This window comes from Oryx dammah, unplaced genomic scaffold (genome assembly GCF_014754425.2).
Source record: "Oryx dammah isolate SB20612 unplaced genomic scaffold, SCBI_Odam_1.1 HiC_scaffold_1, whole genome shotgun sequence".
Classification (NCBI taxonomy): Eukaryota; Metazoa; Chordata; class Mammalia; order Artiodactyla; family Bovidae; genus Oryx; species Oryx dammah.
The window spans coordinates 85,158,827-85,165,713 of NW_024070185.1; the positions used below are offsets into that span (position 1 = coordinate 85,158,827).

At 47.7% G+C, this 6,887-nt stretch overlaps 1 long non-coding RNA gene across 1 annotated transcript; it reads left to right on the forward strand.

Moving 5' to 3' along the window:
* Positions 1–2,681: 2,681 nt before the first annotated feature.
* Positions 2,682–6,200, forward strand: LOC120867671. Its single transcript, XR_005721966.1, has 2 exons — positions 2,682–4,143; positions 4,845–6,200. It is a non-coding gene; the product is annotated as an uncharacterized LOC120867671 (long non-coding RNA).
* Positions 6,201–6,887: the final 687 nt, after the last annotated feature.

Here is a 6,887-nt window from a genome sequence, read left to right on the forward strand (position 1 = left end):
ACTTGGACAGAACAGGGGAACCAGGGTCTCAGGGCTTCAGGGACACTCTTCACTTCTTGTCATGTGTCCTCTGGCATATGGCTTCATCCTCTGGCTGCTCTCAGCTCCACGCTGCCTGCCTGACCACCAGGGAAGAAGGGGAACTCTCTTCATTCAGGTCTAACTCAGAATCTCCCAGGAGTGGCCTCTGGTGGGCCTTGTAAGATCACATGTCCCCTTTGTGGCCACAGCAGTGGACATTATAAGTGGAGGATGTGAAAGAAAGTGAAAGTGTTAGGTCGCTCAACCACATCCAATTCTTTGCGACCCCATCGGCTGTAGCCCGCCAGGCTCCTCTGTCCATGGAATTTTCCAGGCGAGAATACTGGAGTGGGTTGCCATTTCCTTCTCCAGAGGATCTTCCTAACCCAGGGATTAAACCTGTATCTCCTGCATTGCAGGCAGATTCTTTACCACCTGAGCCTCCAGGGAAGGCCCAAGTGAGGGGTGGAGGCCTCTCCAACTGAAGGGAGGGCTGCTATTCTGGCCAAAAAAATCGCAGCAGCCCCTGAGGGCCAACCTTAACTCAATTGGTCATCCATTCCCCATGATGCCCCCAAATCACCTTAAAGCATTTCCTCCTTGTCCTCCTTGCTCTAAAGGCATTTTCTCTTTTTGTGTCTACGACTTATGTTAAAGCATTCCTCTCTGTATGTCCACAAATGCAGGTGTTTGCTAAGAGCCACCTCAGGTCCTGCCAGCAACTGTACCCAGCTCTAACCCCATACCTCTAGGTCACATCCTCAGACCCAGGTAGCCTGCTAGTTAGTCACCTTAGCACACTATATGCAGTGAGGAAGGGAACTCAATTATAAATGGGGACAAAGCACACTGAGCTTTCTGTCCCCACAAAATCCATATCGGGGGGAGGTGCATGACAGGGCCAGTAGGTCTCAGAAGTCTATTTTTGACCCCATTCCCTGACAGTAGATTAAGCCCCTTAGTAATCTCACCAGGTTCTTGCTGATATGCTTTCCCCCTGAAGGATGATTGGAGAGAAGCTCTTTATGGGGGTTTTTATCCCTCATTGATTCACTTTTGTGAGTGTTGTTAGAAGGTTCTGGAGGTTTTCATGAGCTGGGTAATAAACCCCTAAAAACTGTATTTGACTTTTCATAAATTTAATATAGGGGAGGCGGTCCATTATCTAATAACCAATAAAGTGATTCTAGTCAAATGAGTGGTCTGGGACCTGGATTGGGTGGAATCTGTGGGCTTTGCCTCCTAAGCCTTATGCTTGGGGAATTCTGCTCTCTTTAGACCTCAGCTTAAAGGCATTTGCTTTAGACCAATAGCATATTGAGGGCTTGGGAGAGGGTGATGGGGTTACTAGTGTGCTCCAGTATGTGGCCCTATCAGTGAGGACCTAAATTAGCCAGGTAGGTAAGATACACAATCCACTGTCAGGGAAAGGGGTCAAGTGATGGAGGAGGCATGGTCAGGATAAGTCACCAAGGCCCATGAAGGAATTATTTTGGTAGCAAGAAACACAAACCTAACTTGAACTAAATTAGGCAGGGAAAGAATTCTCTGACCAGCCAGCTTCTGGGAAAACTAAACTTGTGGTCTCCATCTTTTCTCGTCTCTCCCTCTCCCCTACGCACAGAAGAGGACGTGCCCCTGGTGGTCCCCAGGTCGTGTCTTCCTAGTCTTTCAGCCAAAGTGGAGAGTGATCTTACCTCTATATTTTGGGAAGAACTGGGACAAGGGCGAGGTGCTGTAATCGACAGCCTTCATTAGGACTCCATTCTTGGAGGTGGGGATGCAGTGCAGGAGACCCCCACCACACTTGGTTTTAATGACAGCAGATATACATGTGGAGTATCGGTGGACAGGCCCATGTGCCTATATCTCCAGTTATTAATGTATTTTCTTGTTCACCTCTGCACTTGCACTATGGTTGAACACTCAGGAAACCACTTGGTTATTGTAATGGTCTGCAAATCCACGTTGCCACTAACAGGGTAAGCAAGCTTGGCACAGGTACGCACATGCTTCCCCAGTGGTGTAAGAGCGGCTGTGTTTAATAAAGAGCTGTTTCATCTTAAGTTGGTTCATCACTCAATCCATGTTTGTTATTTGTCATTTTGTTCATTTTCTAAGAGAGATTGATAAATGTCCAGTTACTTTCAGATAGGGCCCCTCAAAACATGATGATGTCCACACTCAGAAACACGGGCGCCCTGCTTTTTTCATTGCATCTGGAGCAGTTCTGCAGTTTCCTGCTGCGAGATGACCAGGCAACACCTGTGGACTTTTTCTAAATAACATATCCTAACAAACACACACTACTATATATTCTGTATAGCCCTGGGAACTGTACTCAATGTTTTGTAATAATCTATCAGGGAAAAGAATTTGAAAAAGAATAGAAATATGTATATAACTGAATCACTTTACATCTGAAGCTAACACGTTGTAAATAAACTATGTATGCTCAGTCACTAAATTGTGTCCAACTCTTCCCGGCTCTGTGGACCATAGCCCTCCAGGCTTACCTGTCCATGGGATTTCTCAGGCAAGAATACTGGAGTGTGTTGCCATTTCCTTCTCCAGGGGATCTTCCTGATCCAGGGACTGAACCTGCATCTCTTATGTCTCCTGCATTGGCAGGCAGTTTCTTTACCACTGAGCCACCAGGGAAGCTCTAAATCAACTATACTTTAAAAAAGAGAGAAAAAGAAAGAGAGAAATAAGTAAATAGCATGTCCTCTTCCCTAAATAAAACTTCTAAAGAAGAGAATGCTTGGTTTTCTTTTGCCTGAACATCTTACACAGTGCCTGCATGTTTGATGAGACACTTAGAAAGGATACAAGATTAGTTAGCCTACAGGGCAGCCACATGTGCTTATGAGAAAAATGAGAAAGGGGAAAAGATGGTGAAGCAGGAATCCAGCCATCACCCCTCTGCCCATACACTCTTCTCCAAATCCCCAAGCCCCTACTCTTCAAAGAGCAGACTGTACAATAACCTTGTGCACTTGGCTTTGAGGGACAGCAGTGGCAGGCAAGTGTTTTAATGGAGATGTGACTTGAGCTGTGTGAAATTCAGGCTACAGTCCTACCCTGATGGCCCTTTTTTCCCACTTCAGCAGGGGAGCCTGTTGTTTTAGCTTCATTGCTAAGGGGTCACATTTGCCCACCATCAAGCTTGGGAGAGGTCCCTGTCCCTGTGACTTCCCACACTCTGGCTTCATTGAAAGCCACTAGGGTGGGTAAACATTGACTCTGGAGTCATCCCAGAGCTGGTGCAAAGGTGCAGGAAGCAGTTCTGGGCTGTCCGATGCTGCCTACGTGCTGATGGCTCTGGAGAGGGTGGTAACAAGAACAGAGCTGCTTCCTGGAACAAGGCTTAGATAAGAGGTGGCTTGTTGTGCTTGAGTTTCCGTTGAACTTCACCGCGAGTTACAAAATCCTATGTCCTAACTACTGCACATAGGATTTTTTAGTAGTGACTTCCCCAAGAAGGACTCTGTGTGTATATATAGAGAGGGGAAAGAGACAGAGAGGAGGAGGAGGAGAGACAGAGAGAGACAGAGAGAAAGGGAGTGTATGTGAGGAAGCAGGAGTTCCTTCTGATAATTATTTTGGAAAATGTTCAGAGAGGCCAAAAATAATGAGTGGATCTTGGGGTCTTGGGGGTCTCTATGCAAAGAGACACACACACACACACACCCCACCCTGTGCTGAGAAACAGCAACAGGCACTGTGTAGTGGCCATGGGGTCCCTGAACCCGCCCTTCCCTGTGCTCGCTGGGCTGGGCTTCTCATCTTGGTTGTCAGACCTTCCACGCTTGTACTGACCAACTAAATCTGCAGCCTTCCTTGCAGGCTTTTTCTGGCTTATAGGAGAAAAATGACATTTAGAGCTAGGCTATTCCAAAGGGTGGTGGGAACTAAGTCCACTGGAGGCTAAAATTAGCCAGAGCCCAGCTGGCCTGGTCAGGCCTGTGGGCCTAGGGACGGCCCGCTGTCACCCTGGCCCTCCCTGGGTGCCACATGCCGACGCTGGTTCCAGGAGGTGCTCAGAGCCTGTTACTCATATGTCAGATTCCCACTGTTGTGATGTTATTTCATGCACCAACTGCGTTTTCATAGAAAAGCGTGAGTCACTCCTAAGTGGGGCTTTGGGAAAGAACTTGGCTAGGGTGGGAGGGAGTGGCTCTCGTAAGCCGGAAATCTAGGCGGGGAAGGGGCCTTTTATAGTATCCTGCGTTGGCTTTTTCTGTAGGTTAATTTTTATCTTAACAACCAAGATAAGGTTGAATGATCTTTTTATAAGAAATCTATTTAAATACAAGGGAATATTTGAACTTATTTTTAAAAGGCGAGGGCATTTTTTGTGTGCTCAATTTATAAATAAGATAGATTAGGGGTTGTTTGATGGACATTTACAACGGCAGTGACTCTTGCGGGGCATTCTCTCCACACTACTCTGGGGACAAAAAATACCCTTTGTTCTAGTCTGCAGGGACACCGGCTCTGATCAGCCGGGCATGCCTACCCCAGAATCCTCCAGACAGGGCTTACTGCTCGGGAACAGATGGTGATTTTTCAAACTGAATGCTATTCTGGTGCACTTACTTAGGAAAAATATCTAAAAATAGACTTGAATGAGCCTAACCTGCAAAAATAAGTTGTCAGCTTCTTTTTACTCCTTCTGGGTTGAAAACAAAGCTGTCAGCAATTTCTGTGCGTTGAGGAATCTGTGTGCTTTCTTATTTTAGAGAAAGCTTTTTCAGTAGGACTGCAATTGAGTCCCCTTAAATCTCTCAGTGTCAACAAATTACCATCTGTTGTTCTAGAGACTCTCAAGCTGATGAGTCCTCCTCCCCACTTGAAGCTGGAGACAGGTTGCCCATCTGGAAAACGGAGCCTGAGGATGGGACCAGCTCTGTGCCTCTGGAGGGGCTGATTGCAGTATCTCAAGGTCAGCCAGACCCCCTGAAGCCTGATGCTGGGAGCAGTTGCCCCCTTGGTGCGGTGAAGACACTTGGCTTAGAGATGGGGTAGCCGTGAGGTCCAGGGTGGTGGTCTGATGCCTGTCGTAACTTGGGTAGTGACGGCCCCAGCACTGGGCTTTGAGATGGCCAAGCACTCACCTTCTTCACAAAGTACCTGGTGCTATCTTGCCTGGTGGGCAATGTGCGCCAGACTTGTGGGGGTTTGGTACAGTATTATTGTCTGTGAAATGAGGTTCCCCCCATACTAAACAGGGTGTGTAAAACCTAGAGAAGTCAAGGGCAGGTGGAGCCCTTGTTCATCCTGGAAGGGACTGGCTTGAATTTGAGAAATAAAATGAAGCTGGAAATGGCACTTCTACTTGTGGATAATTGTGCTGGTGATATGCACACTCAGTCTAGGCCCGAGCAAGTGCAGGCTCTTGGGACTGCACACCCCTGCTGAGCCTTCACCATGGTCATGTGGGCACACAATCCACACCTTCCCCTCTCCCACACAAACTACAAACACACACCTACACTGCTGAGATGAGCAATTTTTCCTGGGATGGAGAAGATGGGATATCAGAGGAGAAAAAGTTAGACTAGGGAGATGCTTGATGGTGAAAAGGGTGGAGAGAGAGAGGCTGGGCTGGGCGAGTGCCAGAGGGCTGCTGGGCTCTAAGAACCTCCAGGCTGGCTCCCTCAGGCCATCCGAGAGGGCTCAGGTGACGGTCAGTCTTGGACAGCGTTGGAGACTCTGGGAATCTTCCCAGCCAGTTTCTGTTTGATGAACTGTTTTGATGGAACGATCTCATTAGCCATGAGTTAATTTAGCCTGTGTGTGCTGAATTGGAGAAGCTAGAGTCACCACTAGCCATTTTCCCAGGCTGAGCTGGGATGGAAGCCCGCACACCTCTGCTCTATGCACAGACTTTTTCGAAGGGAGCATCAGTCCATTTGCCAACCAGAGGCTCCAAGTTCCTATGGACACTAAAGGGTGCTCTGTGCACGCCTGGCTTCTAGTGAGTGACACTAAGAAAGACCATGGTGGATATATGTGTGTTTTGGACACTGTATGACAATTCTTAACAGCCTTTCTTCCGGCTAAAAGCACATGGAAGAATCAAAGGATTTTGACTATTTCAAAGTAATTTGAAAGGTTGCCAGTGACTGGTCTAGGTCCCAAATTTTCTTGAAAGAAAGTTTTGGGGGCGGTCCTAAGATGGCAGAGGAATAGGATGGGGAGACTGCTTTCTCCCCCACAAATTCATCAAAAGAACATTTAAACGCTGAGTAAATTCCACAAAACAACTTCTGAGTGCTGGCAGAGGACATCAGGCACCCAGAAAAGCAGCCCATTGTCTTGGAAAGGTAGGAAAAAATATAAAAGACAAAAAAAAAAAAGAGACAAAAGAGGTAGGGACTGAGCTCCGTCCCGGGAAGGGAGTCTTGAGAGAGGTTTCCAAACACCAGGAAAACTCTCACTGCCGAGTCTGTGGTGATCCTTGGAAGCACAGAGGGCAACATAACAGGAGGAAAAATAAATAATTAAAACCCACAGATTACGAGCCCAACGGTAACTCCCCCAGCAGAGAAGCAGTGCAGACACCTGCACCTGCCATTAGCAAGTGCAGGACCGGGCCTGAATGCCCCGAGGGCAATCAGAGTGAACTAACTTGGGCTAGAAGACCAGACTGTGGGATAGCTACCACGCAAAGAGCTTTAATGCACAGAACAAAGGACTGAACAGAACTAGCTGGCTGCAGACCATCCCCCTGCGGTGACAGGCAGCCAGAGCCAGAAGGGGGCAATCACAGCCCCAGAGAGACATTATCTACCAAACTGCAAGCAGGCTTCTTTGCTAACTAAGACTTCTTGGGGTTCTGGACAGTCAACATCCGCCTG